At 30.8% G+C, this 20,621-nt stretch overlaps 1 long non-coding RNA gene across 1 annotated transcript in view; it reads right to left on the bottom strand.

Moving 5' to 3' along the window:
* The window catches only part of LOC145256346 (uncharacterized), a 259,093-nt gene that overhangs the window by 110,478 nt on the left and 127,994 nt on the right, over window positions 1–20,621 (bottom strand). Inside the window, exon 2 of the long non-coding RNA XR_013863978.1 lies at window positions 4,389–4,461. This is a non-coding gene — a long non-coding RNA (uncharacterized LOC145256346). The remainder of the gene's footprint in view (window positions 1–4,388; window positions 4,462–20,621) is intronic.

Genomic DNA, 20,621 nt, shown 5'->3' with positions numbered 1-20,621 from the left:
CGTTTCAGGCTCTACCAAATTCCTCCGCCAATTTTGGGTCTAAACACTTGATATTTTAGATGTAGGTTGCTTGGACATGGGTCTAACATTTTAATTTGATTTGAGCCCAAAACATTAAATATAAGGGATCAAAATTGGGGTCAAAGTTTTTTAAAAAAATTGGCATCTATGGTCTCTACCAACTTTTCTCTATGGTAGCTAAGGAAGACTATTATACAGAAAAGCATTACCGTACATATTCGCACTTTTTAATATATACATATGCACATAAAGTTATAAACAATACATAGGGCCCGAGCAAAGCCGGGTGGAACTGCTAGTTATTATTATTATTATTATTATTATTATTATTATTATTATTATTATTATTATTGCAACATTCAACAACAAAACCGCAACAAATCGAAACTATTTAAAAAATCATATATACAAGTTAGAAAAGCATGAAAATTGTTAAACAAAATGTTTTTACTATAAGCATTAAAAATAAAGGTACAAGATTCAATTTGAAATTTATTCATCTTCAAAGTGCACTTTTATAAATTTTACAAAGTAAGGTATAAAAATTTAATTTAAATTGAATCAAAAAATTACCTTGGATTTATTTTATGTAATGTACATTCTGGTGCACTTAAAAAAAAATCATTGAAAATTTTATATCTATATCATTAATTGCTAGATAAAAGATAATGTTTTTCGTTCATTTGAACCCTCTCGACTGTCTACTGTGTGCGCCCGAATTCAACGTTCATAGATTATTAAATTAGTGGCGAGGTTCGAATCTACCGACTGGTAAAAATTGTCACTTCCGGCACTGATAATTACAAAAGCATGAAACACAAGTGTCTGTAGGTATTGTATATATATATATATATATATATATATATATATATATATATATATATATATATATATATATATATATATATATATATATATATTTGGGCAATATTTTCTTTCTAAGGCATATTTCATTATATAAAATAGACGTTTTTTGTCTATCAATTCTATTTTCGATCCTTTTCCAACTTTCGTCTATTTTATATATATATATATATATATATATATATATATATATATATATATATATATATGTGTGTGTGTGTGTGTGTGTGTGTGTGTGTGTGTGGAATAGATTAGGTCCTTGCTAATGAAGCTAGGGATGGATTCTGTCGCCGGGTTCGAATCTATCGACTGGTGTTACTCATGACACACTGCACTGATGATTCCCAAAAGTATGAAACACTAGTGTCTGTAGGTATTTAGTAATTATTATAGTAAATAATTATGTCAACCACTTTAAAAACTCGTTTCTTATCGTTGAGCACTTTCAGTTGAATTAAAGTCGGTTAATTTAGCTCTTATGGGCAGATCATCATATAATGATTAGATCACTCAGACAGACGTCAAAAAATACTTTAAAAATAAATATTTAAATTCAACGGCATTTTTCGCGGTTAACGGTAGTCGAATGGATTAGGTCCTTGCTAATGAAACCAGGGATGACTTCTGTTGCCGGGTTCGAATCTAATGACTGGTGTTAATCGTGATACCCCGCAATGATGAATCCCGAAAGGATAAAACACTAGTGTCTGTATGTATTTAATAATTATTATATATTACATTGAAAATATGACATTGTCATTACTTTTAAAATATAACGTTATTATGTTTTAAATGTAATGTAGTTATTATTTTTTTAAAATGTAAAAGTGTTATTACTCTTAAAATGTAATGTTATTACTTTTAAAATTTAACATTGGTATTACTTAAAAAACTTTACGTTGATGTTACTTTTAAAATGTAACGTTGTTATGTTTTAAATGTAATGTAGTTATTATTTTAAAAAATGTAAAAGTGTTATTACTTTTAAAATGTAATATAGTTACTTTTTAAATGTAATGTTAGTATTACTTTTAAAAAATTAACGTTGGTGTTACTTTTAAAATGAAACTTTGTTATTATTTTAAAAATGTAACTTTTTATAATGTAATATTCTTAATAGTTTTAAAATGTAACATTATTATTACTTATAAAATGAAACGGTGTTATTATTTTTTAATATAAGAGTATTATTACTTTTGAAATGCAACATTGTTATTTTTTAAATGTAACGTTTTTATTACTTTTAAAATGTTGCGTTGCTATAACTTTTAAAGGTAACGCTAATTTTTTCAAAAATGTAACATTTTTACTATTAAAAAATCACATTGGTATGCTTTTGAAATTTAATGTTGTTATTACTTTTAAAATATAACGTTGTTATTATTTTAAAAATATAACGTTGTTATTATTTTAAAAATATAACGTTATTATTTTTAGAATATAACGTTGTTATTATTTTTAAAATGTTACATTGCTTTTACTATTAAAATATAACATTATTATCATCTTAAAAATTTAATTTTTTATTACTTGTAAGATGTAATATTGTTATTACTTTTAAAATATAATATAGTTATTAGTTTTATAATGTAATATTGTTATTGCTTTTAAAATGTAACGTTTTTGTTATTTTAAACATGTAACGTTATTATTATTTCTAAAATATAAAATTGAAATTTCTTTTTAAACGTAACGTTGCTATTTATTTTTTTACGTGTAACGCTTTTATTACTTTTAAAATTTAATGCTGTTTTTCATAGGAGCTGATAGAAAGGACTTATCCTGCCTTGATAAAGTTCAAAATAGATTTTGTAGCCTCGTAGGAGATGTCCTTTTCTCTTCCCTGCAACCTCTATCTCACAGAAGAGATGTTACGAGTTTGTCTCTGCTTTATCGTTCTTTTCATGGCAAGTGCTCGACTGAGCTTAAATCTATGACCCCCCATCCCTCGCCAAACTTTTACAAGAAACACTTGTCTAGCTGAAAACACTATTAATAATTTCCCCCACTCTTTATCTGTGCCTAAACCTAAATGTAGATTCCATGAACAAAGCTTCTTTCTTAGAAATGCAAGTGCACGCCTGTGGAACTGTCTTCCGTTTTCCTGCTTTCCAGCTGACTACAATATGGTCATCTCCAAGTCTAATGTAAACAAGTTCTTGATGAGCCGTTCCACTTAAGTTAACAAATTTACCGAATTTCCATTACTAACGATTACTATATTGTCTAATCGACTACTGTACACTCTTAACTCTTATCCTCGAGTGGTCTCTGGGCCTTGATAAGTGACGATGTAAAAAATATTGTTATTAATTCTAAATGTAATATAATTACTTTTAAAATGTAACGTTATCACTTTAAAATGTAACGTTATCACTTTAAAATGCAACGTTATCACTTTAAAATGTAACCTTGTTATTATTTTTAAAATGTAACGTTGGTATTACTTTATAATGCAATAGGGTTATTAATTTTAAAATGTAACGTTGTTATTATTTTTAAACTGTAACATTGTATTACTTTTAAAATTCAACATTGTTATTATTTTAAAAATATAATATTGGTATTACTTTTAAAACATAACGATTTTATTACTTATAAAATTTAACGTAGTTATTACTTTTAAAATGTAACCTTGTTATTTACTTTTAAAATGCAACGTCAGTATCATTTTAAAAATGTAACGTCGTTATTAATTTTTAAAATATAACATTGCTATTAATTTTAAAATGCAACGTTTTCATTTCTTTTATATACGCTGTTGTTACTTTTAAAATATTATATTGTTATTGCTTTTATAATGTAATGATTGTATTGTTTTTGGGGAAACCTAGTCAACAATATAGTATGTATTTAAATCAACGACTACGTTATATTAAAAAGTTGAAGGACAAAAATATATTAGTAACATTATTCAGCATTTAATAACCCTAAAAGATTTTGATATGCCGTAAAACAACCAAGAGACAAGGAAGTGAATATTAAAAGTTGTACTAAAAATTATTGGATTCGGTATTTAATTCACAAAATCGGATTGATATGCCGTAAAAAAAAACCTCAACCAAACACCCCGAATAATTATTTTCTTATTAGTAAGTCATCAATTATCAAGGCTAAAACACTCGAGAATAAGGATTAATGAGATGGATAGATTGTCATTTAAAAACTGATGAATAATATCAGAGGATTGAAAATCGATGCACACCATCTACTCAAAAGAACAGCGGACCCAGTAAACAGCAATTCTTTTCCCTTTTGTTAGAAAAATCTTTCATGGAATGTGAAAACCAAAGAACCAAATGAGGAGGGCTTCATAGTAATAAAGTTCACCTTCTCCGCCCCAAACAGTTCATTTATTATTAGTTTGTCTACAATGAACAATAAAGTCAGTAAATGAGACATTTTACATGTGGATAAAACATGCAGAATTCATTGTTTCCACGCGACAGAAAATGCAAATGTCATTCATATCCAAAATATAAAAAGAGAAAGCACAAACTTACATTTCATTTCATGTTCTTTCTGCTAATGGAGGTGCCAAAATATCGCTCCTTTTGTAGGATGGACTGCCAGCATCTGAAAACAAAATCCAGTTTTATTTCTTTGCCGCATGTAAGCACAATTAACACTTCGTGGATTGGTGTGATCCCTAGGGATCCCAGTGAGTCGTTTGATATTAAACATTGTCATGGGATGATATATTTTCCCCTTTTGATATGAAGAAATTAAGATTTATTACACAAAAGATAATATTAATCATGCAAATAATAAAATATAATAAAAATACAATATAATAATAATAATAATAATCTATTATTAATATAATTAATAATTACAATGATAATATTAATTATCTAAATAATAACATATGCTAAAAATAAAATATAATAAATATAATTATTAATATTATTATTAATGATAACAAAATAAAAATACTAAACATATTATATAACAAAAATAAAATAATAAATTACTTAATTAAAAGAAAATAACAATAAAAGATTATATAAAATAAAATAAAAAGTATTACTTAAGAATTTGAATGGAAAACGTTTTTTTAGCGTCTCTGGAGACTTTCAAAAGATAGAACAAAAAATTATTCTTTTTTTTTTGTTCTTTCTGGAACCGCCTCTTTCGCTATTTACCGAGAAAAATATCCATATATACTAAATTTAATCATCAGAACTTTATAGCTATTCACAAATATTAATGGCTTTGGATAATTAATTTCAATGAAATTACGGCCTAAAATATATATCTCTAGAGTCCTTATGAACTTCCTTTTTTTTTCTACTTCATTTCTTATTCGTTTTTGGTGGAATTCTGAAAACTTTTCGCTTTCCAAAGATTGTCAACAAGTTTGATTGATATATAAATCGATTTTAGTTGCTTATAGTGTGTAATTTAGAATGCATGTATTTTTTTTTAAATAAGAGCATTTTTCAATTAAAATTTTTTCTTTTTACACAGATATAAGAATTTTTCTTTTACGATATATACAAAACGGAATAGGGTTTAATCACAAAGACCTGAAGAACATACGTGTAAAATTTGGAAATTCAGACTTTATGCATTATGAATTTATCTGACCCAAAAAATGGGATCGGTGTGGAAACCATTGATCTTCTAGGTAATTTTGAACTCCCACTCCACGAAAAGTTCCAAAACAGATAATACTTGTATTTGTATTGCATTATTTTTCCAAAAACAAATCCATCAAATTGAAACAGCGTATTTAGTTTTTGTAAGAAATTGAATGATTATAAAACTTAATGTTCTGTTTCGTTATCGTTTAATTATAAATACACGTGAAGATTGCTAAGATTTATTGATTAGCAATTACGACACATGTCAGATAATTAAAAACGGTTAAAATGGCCCCCCAAACATTTCATTTATTAATAATTTGTCTACAACAAACTATAAAGACAGTAACTGAGATATGTTACATGCAGAGTAAACAATCATCTATTATACCAAGGATAGTTTTCTGTGTGCATGTATATTTATACATCAAACGAAAAGTAAAAAAAACCCTACAAAATAAAGGTCCACAAAGTTTGTATATTCTTAATCAGTGTTGCTCTCGATAAATATCTATAATTTTGAAAAAAAACAAAACAAAAAAACAATCTCGAGGGGGGTGCGGTTTTTCAATATTATTATGAACTAAATTGGAATTAGAATGCCAACTCGAGGAATCTTTTTATGAGAGAGAATTGTATGTACAGCTAGAGAGGAATGGACTGGGTAAAAAAGAAAGAGAGAGAGAGAGAGAGAGAGAGAGAGTTGGGGCGAGAAAGATAGAGAGACGGATAGAGAAACGGATAGAGAGATAGAAGCTTTGATAGAAGTTATGTTACATACACTTTTGCCTCGGGCAACGCCGGGTAGCCCTGCTAGTTCATATTAAAAGATAAAAAGGATGTGCAAAGCACGTAGCTAACACTTATATTTCCCTTTTTTTTTGCATCTTGTATTCAGTGTTCTGAAAAGAAGACGTAGTTGTTTCCAAACGATTTTAATTTAAACGATTAGAAAAAAAAACGCCCTTTAAAATGATATATAAAATAAAGATAATATAACGAAAATTTATTTGATATAAAAATTCAAAATTCCGCAAGAACTTTCTTGTCAACCTAATATTATTTACTCACTAGCAGCACCTGTTAATCGGCGTTGCCCGGCAGAAGTCTGCTCCCCCCACCACCATAAAAAAAGTAAACTACGGTTGTTGTTGGTGGCCACTGTCGTCCCTGAACAATTGCGGACATTGGCGGTCGTGGCCGAAATGAAATAAGGCTTTCACTGGCGATTAATGCTGGTTTGGTATTGTTTGAATTAAAAAAAAGAAATTAAAGGAATGCGTAAATCAGTATGAATTAATAAAATTACGAAAAATGGTCCATTAGAATAATAATAGAAAGCACAAACAGAAGTTTTAGAAGTTAGGGATTCTCACAGTATATGAATTGTTTAGAGTGATCGAAATCTATGGTAGCAGTCCTGTTTCCGTCTGTTGTTCAAGTCTTTCTTTTTTCAACTCTTCCACCAACAATATTAAATTCCAGTTTTATGTCGTCTTTTTTACGTGTAAAACAAAACAATTACAATTATTTTCACTTCACTTCTTTGAGTATTGTCATGTTTAGAATGGCGTTTGGAACAGACATCTCAACCTCCTCATGTTAAGAATTGCTTTCAGCATAGGCACCATCAACATCCCCATCTTAAGAACGGCATTCGGAATAGACACCTCCAACATTCCATCTTAAGAACGGCATTCAGAATAGACACCTCCAACATTCCCAGGTAAAGAACGACTTTCGGAGTAGACAACCCCCTTTTTTATGGGGATGAAATGGAAAAAATACCCGTAAATGCTAAAAAAAAAAAAAAAAAAAAATTGTGGGGATAGCAGTGTCGGTAGGAGAGAAGTAGATTTGTTTGATACAAATATGGCAGCCAGTGGATAACAGTGCATAATACAAGTTTTTATATCTCGAAAAGTACTTGTCTTCACACAATTTGAATGAGATGTTCTTAATCAGCATAGTCGAAAACCTAAAAGTCGTTATTCTAAAGAAAATTGTGGAGGTAGACCTAATGTAAAAGTTACCCCCCACACACAAAATCACGTGTGCGCAATCTCGATAATACTATACAAAATTCAAATAGGTGCCAACACTAGTATATAACAAATAAGTGTTTCCGAAGGCAATGAAATTTACGTTAAAACTGTAGCGTTGGTAATCGATGTAAAAAATCAAATCGTAAACTGGAATAGTAAATGCCCCCCCCCCAAGCAAAAGAAGGCATTTTTTTTTCAGAGCAGGTTTTTTTTTTTGGTGGGGATAGTGCCGTGTAAGCATTTTGTACATGTTTACATTCCCAACCCATTGCTGTGTTTACACTTTTTGAGTGTTCCGGACGTGCAAGCAAAGACGAAGACGTTATATATAAAGTTTATAACTTGTTCCAGTAATTAAGATTATCAGTATTTAATTGTCTGTTTATGAGCGGTTAATATGTTTGTATTTCTTTTTTTTTAGCGCTAGTGTCTTATGTAGAGATCAACGCCATTTTGTAAACTTTTAGATGTGTTCGTTTATTTAGGAATTACTTTCATTCTGGAATATGAGAATGTCAGGTCTCAGCCAATCAGAAAGGGCAGAACATAGCTAGGGAGCCGTTATTATTTTGGATTCGAAAATCGGAAAGAATATGTTGTGTCTATGTGTGTCTTAGACAGTTACGGAGAGTGTAATCACACTATAGTTGAAAAATGTCGAATTGGACCCAGTGACAACTGATAGTAGTGTTAGGACTGAATATGTAGAGAGAAAAGTAGGGACTCCTTCCTATTAAGATGTGATGGTGATGCTTGTTGGATAGGATGTTGCATTTTAATATCACGACTGAATGTATCTGTAATGATGGTCGAAAGCTACATATAATAGTGGCTACTAGGCTAAAGGTATTACATTTGTATATGGCAGCAGGTAGTGCAAACCTATGATACTTTGGTACAGAGAGGAACATTGTAGTCAAATTATTATATAGGAGACTAGGAGTAGTCACACAGACCATCATATATTATAAACTGATCATAACTTGTAAAAACTAAAAAATGAGGTTTAATTAGTTTAAATGACAGATGATGACGAATATTATGAAATAGCAAACAACTGTGTTCACAAAATAAGACTTACTCTAGGGTAGCGATACAAAATAGCCTTAAAACTAACAATAACAATAGAAAACAAACAAATAAATAAATTAAATAAACATGAATATAAATAAACGATCACACATATATGTATATATATATATATATGTATATATATGTGCATGTATGTGTGTACACATAGGTATATTTATATATATATAAAAAAGGAAGGAAAAGATCTACCTTAAACCACTAACCTAGTTCTAAAACAGATCCTTTGTTCGATAAAATGCATGCCCATTGGCTGATAGGAGGGGGCGCGGTGGATACTAGAAAGCTGATTGGCTAACTAGAAATCCTCAACATATATAAAAACAAGAAGCAACCACAGAATTCACGCATAAGCCTGACGAATCCTATAGTGGATGAAACGCAGAATATTCAGTGTAGCTTAATCGCCATATATATTTTATAAATTACTAACTAGCTCTACCTACGTATTGAGCACTTTTGAAGTAAATACTTTAAGTTTACGCATAAATCTATACTTTCGTATATTAAATTTATGTGAGTAAATGAAGTAGTTATATATATATATATATATATATATATATATATATATATATATATATATATATATATTAATTTGGGGGAGTTAGAGCTAGACCTAACTTTAAAACGGGCGGAAAAAAGGTATATATTTTTTTAATAGAAATATTAAAATATTTTTCTTAACCTTACTTTTCCACCTTTATTTATTTTTATTTTATTTTTATTTTATTTATCAACAGAAAAATTAATTACCGCTTTTTTTTTATTATTTTAAAAGTTTTTCCAGGAATATCTGCCTTAATACAAAAATTCTAGTTTATTTTAGTGCCTTTAACCCCCCACCGCCACCCCACCCGCATTTTTTGCTGATGAGGAGACTTTGTTCAAATATAAAAAAATCTTTTTATAAAATTATTGGTCAAGACATATTGTCTATATCAATAAAACATCGTATCCAAAACTATTGTACAAACTATTGATTTTTTGGGTTTTTTTTCCTTTTGAAATTGATTTTCAATTAAAGAATTATGAATCATTTTACTCATAATATATATATATATATATATATATATATATATATATATATATATATATATATATATATATATATATATATATGTATGTATTATAAAGGGAATTAGTCCTGGAGTCTAAAGAGCAAAGTTTATTTTAATGTGTCAATACTTTAAAATAATCTTGCTCATAATTCTGTGGATGTATAATAAGCTCAATAGGTATATTTTTCTAGAGCTATATTAATATATTATTGGTTATAAAGATTAATAATTGTAAATACTGAATCAATTTCAACAGGAAAAAAACAAACAAAATCAACTTGAGTGCTAATGAGGAGATGAATATTCAAATATAATTAATCTCAAGGATTATTGTCAACTGTAAAATAAAATGAATATCGTTTTCAAAACGCCCGTGTACTCAAGTTGATTTTGTTCGTTTTTCCTGTTGAAACTGATTCATAATTTATAATTATTAATATATATAATCAATATATATATATATATATATATATATATATATATATATATATATATATATATATATATATATATATGATATACATATATATATGTGTGTCTGTGTGTGTGTGTTTGTCTTATTAAAAGAAAATTATTTATTTTTCAAAGATTTAAACGTCGTTTTTCTTTAAAAGTAATGAAAATATATAATTTTTGTTTTTTTACTAATCTGAAATATTATTAATTTTATATTTATTTATTTTTTTTTTTTTACACAGAGATCACCACTTATCAAGGCCCGGAAGCCACTCAGGGATAAGGGTTATTGCAAGTACATTACGTTAGTGAGGAGATGGTATTTATTTGCTCCCCCACCGAGCAAATTAGGCACAAGGCCGATTTTTAAAGTGAGGAGTGAAGGGGAAATGGGGACCAACTCCCCGGGGAGTAGGGGAGCTGGATAGTGACAATTGGTATGAAGGGTTGCCCCTACATTGACCAAGGTCTTATATGTGGGGTCGCCCCCACATATGGTCTTTGCTTGCAGTATCTGCCGGAACAGATACTACACTTTGATCTTGTCCCGAAGGTCAAGATAGTAATGAGGAGATTTGATGAAGTGTTTACTTAAGGGGGCGGTTCATTAGGAATTTGTTAACATTAGACTTGAAGACATCCAAGTTGTAGTCCGGAGGGAAGCAGGCAGACGGAACAGAGTTCCACAGGCGTGCAGTTCTAAGAAAGAAGCTTTGTTCATGAAATCCGCGTTTTGATTTAGGCACAGATATAGAGTGGGGGAAATTTTTCACAGTGGATTCAGCTAGACGGGTGTTTTTCGTGAAAGATTGGCGAGGGGGGACTAGGGATTGGAGTTCAGACGAGCACCTGCCATGAAAATGACGATAAAATAAGGATAGGCTTGCAACGTCTCTTCTGTGGGAGAGAGGTTGCAGGGTAGAGAAAAGGGCACCCCCACTAAGCCACGGAGTCTATTTTGTACTCTGTCAAGGCATGATAGGCTGTTTTTGGCAGCTCCTGCCCAGATATGGCAACAGTATTCCATCCTTGGCCGTACTTGGCTTTTATATAGATTGAGAATTGCATCAGTAGTGAGATATCTTCTGGAGCGGTAGAAGGATCCCACCATCTTTCCAGCGACCTTGGCAACAGACTTGATGTACGTGTTCCATTTCAGATCAGGAGTAAAGGTCAAACCCAGAAGCTTGTCAAAACACGGGGCCTCACCCAGACGAGAGCCATCCATCACAATTGATGCCAGCTGGGGATCAGAGCGTTGATGATGTAAGGATAGGAGTTTGGTTTTGGATGCATTAAAGGTAACTAGCCACATCTTCCCCCACTGAACCACGCGCTCGAGATCAGAGGAGAGAGAATCAGAGAGAACTTCGTCATTTACAGCCTTTGATGTGTTGCCATAGATGGTCGTGTCATCAGCATAGATGTCAACGAATGATTTAAGTATGTGGTTAGGGAGGTCATTGATGTAGATCAGGAAGAGAGTTGGGCCCAGGATTGGCCCCTGAGGGACTCCAGTATTTATATTGCAGGCCTCCGATTTTTGACCATCTACCACTACTCTTATGAGCCTATCGGAGAGAAATGATTTAATGATTGAGAAAACATTTCCAGTTATACCGTAGCTGGAAATCTTGTGAAGTAGACCCTTATGCCATAGTTTGTCGAAGGCCTTTGATATGTCAAGAGCAATTTCCCTAGAAAGGAAGCCTTTGTCAAGAGATTCACTAATCCTGTGGGATATAACCGTCAGCACATCTGCGGTAGATCTTGCAGAGCGGAAACCATATTGTGTGTCACTAAGAAGGTTATTCCTGCTGAGGTGGTTGACTATTTCTCTATTTAATATGGATTCCAGGAACTTACTCATAACACAGAGAAGACTTATTGGTCTGTACTGAGAGGGAGATGACTTATCACCTGAATTATTAAATACAGGGCAAACTGAGGAGGTCTTCCAGGGGGTCGGAAAGCACTTCTCCTTAAGGCAGCGCTTAAATAGTTTCGTAAGTATGGGAGCAAGTTCTGGTTGAAGCTTTTTTAACACTATAATTGGGATGCCATCAGGGCCAGTTGCTTTACTGGAATCTAGGTTTTTTATTAGCTTGGCGACCTCATGCACGGATATTTGTATGTTACCTAGCTTGTTCTGTGTTATAGGAGGAAATATGGGGAGTTGATGGCCTTCGTCGCATAGGGTAGAATTAGCTGCAAAGTTCTTTGCAAATAGTTTGGCCTTGTCTGACGCTGACGAGATGACCTCTGGTCCATTGATAATGGTTGGGATAGAACGCACACTTCTGTTCAGGATCCTATTTGTTATTTGCCAAAACTGGTGGGAACCAAGCCGCTGATCAGCTACCTTGGATTTAACAGACTGGGCATATAGCTCTCTTGCATTTTTTATTACTCTTTTACATTGGTTGCTGGCAGTCCTGAAAGCAGCTTTAGTCTCAGTGCATCTATTACATTGGTAGCTATGGAAAAAGTGGTTTCTGTGCGCGATAGCAGCAGCACATTCTGGGGAGAACCATGGCTGGCTGTTAGGTTTTTGTTGGAATTTTTTAGATTTTTAGATGGTATGAATTGGTCTATGCCTACAATTAACCATTCGGTCAGATCTGATACTATAGAGGACACTTCCTTTTTAAACATGGAGTGCAGAGGTAAATCAGATATGAATGTACGGAAGCTATATAAATTAATTATTCAATGAATTTCACATGAAAAATTAAACACATTCAAAATTTTGTTTTTCAAATAAATATGTTTCACGTGAAGTTACTGCTTTAAAATATCAATAAATTTTTTTCCTCTTTAAATTAAGTTACTTTGTTTTCAAACAAATGCGCTTCATGTGACGTTTCTTCCTTAATAATTAATTCATTTTTGTCTTTTGAGTTACTTTATATTTGTATCTTTTGAAGTTTCATTTGTGAGAATTTCGTATTGATTGCATAATTACATGATTTTGGCAGATTTTTAAAGAGAAACTCCGCCAAAAAATACTTACTTCCGTTTTAGCCGTTCCTTTTATATATATATATATATATATATATATATATATATATATATATATATATATTGGTCAAAATCATTTTGGTCAAAATCATTTTGGTCAAAATATTTGACCGCCATCAACTTTCAGCGTATCAACTTTCTTGGGATATTTAACGACAAAACGATTTTAAGGTTCAACTTCTTAACCGTTTATCGCGAGCAGCAAGTGGACACTGACTACATTTTAGACATGCTCTAGCTCTCCCTTTCTATCTGTATTTTCCTTTTTGTCCTCACATTCCATGAACGATGTTTGTTACAAAGGGGGAAGAATTATTGTTTTCTTAGTCAGCTATTGAATTGAGTGAATGGCGTGTAGTGATTTTCAATTCTCTCATAATATTATCATCATATAAATTATGCCTCCATGAAAAATTTGCTATCCTGTACTTTAAAGAACCTCAAAATCTATTAAACTGTAGACGAGAAATAGCAAACAACTGTGTTCACAAAATAAAACTTACTCTAGGATAGCGATACAAAATAGCCTTAAAACTAACAATAACAATAGAAAACAAACAAATAAATAAATTAAATAAACATGAATATAAATAAACGATCACACACACACACACACACACACACACACACACACACACACACACACATATATATATGTGCATGTATGTGTGTACACATAGGTATATTTATATATATATATAAAAAAAAGGAAGGAAAAGATCTACCTTAAACCACTAACCTAGTTCTAAAACAGATCCTTTGTTCGATAAAATGCATGCCCATTGGCTGATAGGAAGGGGCGCGGTGGATACTAGAAAGCTGATTGGCTAACTAGAAATCCTCAACATATATAAAAACAAGAAGCAACCACAGAATTCACGCATAAGCCTGACGAATCCTATAGTGGATGAAATGGTGTAGCTTAATCGCCATATATATTTTATAAATTACTATATATATATATATATATATATATATATATATATATATATATATATATATTTAGTAATGTGATTGATAATTTAAAAATCAAATTATAATTAAATTAAAAATCCGTTTCATAAGAAGAAGGAACAACAACAAAATCAATTATTTGTACGATCGTTTCGGAAAACGGTGTTTTTATTGTGGTAGACATCAAGTTACGGACAATAATTATTACATATAGTTTTTTAATAAACAAGGTTTCCTCGTCAGCAAATATTGTGAAAGTTTTTTATTAAATGTAAAGGGTTTTTATTAAATGTAAAAGACACCATAAATAAACCTAGCATTAAAGTAAGGCAGATTTATCTTTTAATTTTTCGTCTTTTGAAATCAGGAACTATGGTTAAAGTACTCATATATATGTTTGCTATGGCTTTTCAGTTGCCTCAGATCTTCAGGTTCACAGTGCTATTTGTTGGATGTACGTGGATCTAGATCGTCCTCTGTTTGCGCGTCCGTGTCGTGGAGTCCATAGCAATACATCACTCACCAATTCATGCTTGCTCCTCAGACAATGACCGGCAAATCGTGGGCGTCTTTCTCTGGTGGTATTAGATATGGCAGGTTGGTTGCCATAAAGTTGCTGCTTCGTGAGATGATTTTGCCAAGATATATTTAATATTGTTCTGAGCATACGGGTGTATGTGCCGTATAGTTTTCTTTCTAATCCAATATTGCTAATATACTATTATATAGGAAATGCTGTGAAGAATCGATACTAAAAAAAAAAGAAAAAATCGAAAAATAACTGTGCATTCTGTTAAAAATACGATACTTTCTTTCAGCAATTTGTTGTTACATAATATTACTTCACCTACGGAAGCCCATACGGCCTAAAATAGTTGTTCTGTATTTACAAACAGTTGTTACTTCCCTCTATTCCAAAATTACGTTCAAGTCTGCCGCTATGGGATGCCACAATTTTAAGGGCCAACAAATTCTAATAAAATTCTTTTTCACAAATTATGGGATAAAACATTTGGTGAAAACCATTTTGTATGGTTTATGGAAAAAAAAAAAAACAGTGTTATATGGTTTATGGAACAAATATATGGTTTACAGTTTACAAATGGAAAAATAATTGCAATCATAAAATTAAAATTACATTCAATTTATGAAAATAAAAGAATTTATGGTTGATGTAAAACAAAAAAATATCAGAAAGCAAAGCAGTTTTAGTTTATTTTTATTTACAAGTATTTATTCGGAAATTTTTTTTAAAGTTTGATAAAAATTAGTGAGAAGAAAAAAAATAAAGCAAAAATAACAAAATATTGAAGGAATTTCACCATAAATGGTGTATGGAATTATAATTTAATTCAATTATTTAAAAAAAGGATATTTGCCTGTTTGGTTACATTAAAAACATATTTGAAGGGTAGGAGTGACCTCGCCGTGGCTTAAATTAGGGGGTTATGTAAGCAACAAATTACACACACACACACACACACACACACACACACACACACACACACACACACACACACACACACACACACACACATATATATATATATATATATATATATATATGATGACAGCTCAAGCAAAAGTTACGTTTAAACCAGGACCAAACTCAAAGAAACCAACCTGCCTCCTCCCTTGAGGCTTGCATTTACGAATATCCGCAGGCTTAGAACTAACTTAGATGATGTTGAATCATTTCTCCTTTCTCTATATCGGCCTATATAGAGATGACGGACTTGCTATAATAAAAAACTCCAACAAAGTCAAGGGAGAAAACTTTAAGAAAATCATACACAAAGAAATGAAAAAATTAGGCCTAAAAGCGGACGTATCAGCTAACATAAAAATAACAAACTTCCTGGACGTCACGTTAAACTTAGATAAAAACACATATGAACCATACTTAAAAGATAACGCTACTCTAATTTACGTAAACCCTAAGTCCAACCACCCACCATCAATTATAAAACATATTCCTAACTCGATCTTAAGTAGACTCAGTAATAACTCAAGCGATGAAAATGCATTTAACAGGTCATTCAATATTTACGAAACAGCCCAAAAAAATAGTGGATACAAAAATATCGATATCAAATATAAGCAACAAAACACCAGCAACTATAATATAATTAAAAATAGAAGAAAAAGAACTATAATTTGGTATACGGCCCCATACAATCAAATGTTAAAAACAAAACTTGGCAAGAAATTTCTAGATCTTATTGAAAAACACTTTCCCGCAACCAACCCCTTACACAAAATCTTCAATAAAAATACCTTGAAGTTATCTTACAGTTGTTGCGAAAATTTAGAGATGATAATTAAGGCACATAATAACAAAATACTAAATGAAAACAATGTAAACAACAACAAAATAAACAATAAAAAAAGTAGACACCATGACAGAAATAAAACCAACACTAGCAGAAATAATAATAATAATAATAATAATAATAATAATAATAATAATAATAATAATAATAACAAACCAACCCCGGACAAGAACAACCATACCATAAATAAAAATACTAATAACGAACAAGATAAATGCAATTGTAGACACTGCACATTTTGCCCAGTCCAAAATAAATGTCTAACAAAAAGTGTAGTTTATCAAGCAACAATATTTGCGAAAGAAAACCCGAATAACAAGAAATATTACATAGGCATGTCTTCCTTAGATTTCAAAACCAGAGACTATGACCACAAAAGCACATTCAAAAATAAAAAAACACCGTATAAAAACAACACTAGCGAATAAATACTGGGAACTCAAAGAAAGCGGACATTCGCCGGTAGTCGAATGGAAAATAATGAGACAAGCTACCACATGCAGGCATTTAGACGACACATGTAAATTATGCCTCCATGAAAAATTTTCTATCCTGTACTTTAAAGAACCTCAAAATCTATTAAACTGTAGGCTGGAAATAGCAAACAACTGTGTTCACAAAATAAAACTTACTCTAGGATAGCGATACAAAATAGCTTTAAAACTAACAATAACAATAGAAAACAAACAAATAAATAAATTAAATAAACATGAATATACATAAACGATCACACACACACACACACACACACACACACACACACACATATATATATATATATATATATATATATATATATATATATATATATATATATATGTATGCATGCATATGTACATGTATGTGTGTACACATAGGTATATTTATATGTATAAAAAAAAAAAGGAGAACGTCTACCTAAAACCACTAACCTAGTTCTAAAACAGATCCTTTGTTTGATAAAATGCATGCCCATTGGCTGATAGGAAGGGGCGCGGTGGATACTAGAAAGCTGATTGGCCAACTAGAAATCCCCAACATATATAAAAACAAGAAGCAACCACAGAATTCGCGCATAAGCCTGACGAATCCTATAGCTGGATGAAACGCAGAATATTCAGTGTAGCTTAATCGCCATATATATTTTATAAATTACTAACTAGCTCTACCTACGTATTGAGCACTTTTGAAGTAAATACTTAAAGTTTACGCATAAATCTATACTTTCGTATATTAAATTTATGTGAATAAATGAAGTAGTTATATATATACAGTGATGATCATATTTATTGGCACGGTAAAATAAAAGTTAAATTTTGTCTAATAAATTCTAAAAAAGGGATTAAATTAAAGAAAATAACAAAGTATATTATGTATTTTTAACTGGCCTTTCCGATGCAGCAATCGGATTTTAGAAAAAATAAATAACAAAGGGACAACAAACATAATTGCAAAAAAACCTAAAAAACATAAAAACTGAAGAATAAAATCGTTTGCAAAAATGTCTGTATTCGGCATTAAATAGTTGGAGAAGGGTTGATATGCCGTAAAACAAATAATTCAAGATGAAATAACGACGTCATTTTTTATTTTTAAATCGAAACCTTTATTAGTCACATTTTTTGTTTACGTCATCCAAATAACAAACATTTTCAGGCTTGGTCTGTTTTGTACTGTTTGGGGATTTTGAAAAAAAAATGATTTTGAAAAAAAAATGAATAACTTGTTTATTTCTACTTCAATCTACTAGTGGATTTAACTAATGTTAACGGGGTTCTATTTTTATTTTTATTTCTTTTTATTCATGCAAAACATATCTTGCCACTGGACTGTATTTGTTTTGTTTTTTTTTTAACAAGAGAGTCACTAAGTGTGTCAGAATTTTGGTTGGTTGGTTGGTTGTTTTTGTTTTACGGCATATCAACCTTTTTCAGGTTATTTAATGCTGAATCTAGTTATTTTGAGGAACGATTTTTAATGGAGTATATATATATATTTTAAGTCAGATTCTATTTAACTCATAGTTGGGACCCTAACAGGTACTACCACTCCGGGTCAGAGTGGACCTGGGAGCAATGGCAATTAAAGGGTGGCTCCACACTCCCCAAGGCCCGCAAGGTGGGGCCTCACCATCGGATATAGTTTTAGGTCATATCCAGGACCTCAGAATTTTGGGGGAATTTTTGACACCTCTAACAAAACACTGCGAATAAAATATAAAAAAAACTCGTAATTTCTCTTTTTAAAGTGAGTTGTTTATTTTCTTTATGGAATATACTTCCAAAATAAACTATTAAAGTCGTTAAAAAAAATAGTAGAAATATTATTTTTTATTTTTTAAAAAGCAGTGTTTACAAAGTGCCTGCGGTATGAATTTAGGAAAACTCGTCTCCGGAAAACTCATACCCGGAAAACTCGACCCCGGAAAACTCGACCCCGGAAAACTCGACCCCGGAAAACTCGTCCCCTTTTACTAGGTAGGAAAACTGGTCCCTTATTGAATAAATATCGATTGAAAATACATTTTATGACCGTTCTTGAAGGAGAAATTGTTCTTGAAGAAGAGATGTGTATTCTGGAGAATACTCATCTCATAATATTTAAAAAAATATTTTTATCTCTTGTGTTAAAGAAAATGAGTCACGACAAAAAACGAAACCATATATTTATTTTAAAAAATAATTTAGTTTTAACACTTTTTGTGTCATTACGAAACAAAAATAAAATAAAGAAAACACTTACGTATTATCAAAGAAAGCAATTATTTTATTTAGAAAAATTAATTTAGTTTAAACAATTCTTGTGTTATTACGAAACAACAAAAAATAAAACACAGTAGTTATGTATTTTTGGTACCGCGCTGAAATAATAACGTTATTATTTCGAAAGCCATTCTTAACATGGGTAGGGTTGGGTATTGTTTAAAAGTCAGTACGGGGGCACTTGTGCAGTATGCAGACGACGGCTATTGTTAGAAGGCGATAACTCCAATTTCTTATTGGTCAAATAACGCGGCAAATAGTAACAAACAACATTTTTTCTGAACAGAAAAATATTTGAAAACCAAAACATTGTATAAAAATGTATCAATATATAATTGTAAAAACATTTATTTAAAAGTCTGCGTAAGAAAATATAATTTTAATAAAAACAATTTTGGGTATTTCACGCGGAACGTGGACCCTGCGTAAATGGTGTTTTTATTTAATGACTGCTCCCTTAAAGCGTTTTCTTTCACTTTCTTCGCATATATCTCAGACTTTATTTTTAATCGCGCGTGTATTTTTTTTTTTTTGAATTTTTTCTTTGTGTGAAAGATTCATTCATAATTTTATTACGTGCTTGTTTTTATTTTATTTTTATTTAATTTCATTTAATTTTTTTATTATTTTCTCCACGAAATATTAGTTTTTTGGCAAATTATTTTTAAATAAATATTCAAATAATGCTTTGCCCCCCCCCCGCCTTTTTTTTGGCCTCAAATAGTACCTTCAAAAAGTTTTCGTGATTAAATAAACCAAAGATAACCTTTTGCGCATGCGCTTTGGAGGAGCAATCATTAAATAAAAACACCGTTTATGCAGGGTCAACGTTTCCCGTGAAGTACCAATTTTTTCTAAATAAAATATTTGTTTGATTATTTGATAATACAAAAAGTGTTTTTTTTTTTGTTTGTTTGTTTCGTAATAACACAAGAAATGTTAAGAATGAAAGTATTTTTTAAATAAATATATGGTTTCGTTTTTCGTGTCTTCCGTTCAGTTTCGTTACATAATCAACTTCTGGTAGCTTGATTTTTTCCGAGCAGTGATCTTGGACATTACTTAAAAATATACAAATTTATTTTCTTTTGGAGACGGGAGGGGGGCTGGAACTCGTTTTAAAACTACCTCAGTATTTTCTTTAATTTTTGGACATTTTTTGTTCAAGTTTTTTCCGAAGTAATGTCGAATGCTTTAAAATAAGTTGAAAAACCAAAAACTTTCAAAGCTAGGTAGAAAACGAAAACTTAAAAAAATTATGTTTTTAAAACAACAGTAAACAAGTAAAAATTTAAAAAATAATATTATGGGATATGTATTCTCTTTTAAAGACAATATCTTCTTCAAGAACGGTCATAAAATGTGTTTTCAATCGATATTTATTCAATAAGGGACCAGTTTTCCTACCTAGTAAAAGGGGACGAGTTTTCCGGGGTTGAGTTTTCCGGGTACG

Source organism: Euprymna scolopes, chromosome 32 (genome assembly GCF_053919585.1).
Source record: "Euprymna scolopes isolate OS-2025 chromosome 32, ASM5391958v1, whole genome shotgun sequence".
Taxonomy (NCBI): Eukaryota; Metazoa; Mollusca; class Cephalopoda; order Sepiida; family Sepiolidae; genus Euprymna; species Euprymna scolopes.
This window is presented reverse-complemented; position numbering and strand designations above follow the sequence as displayed.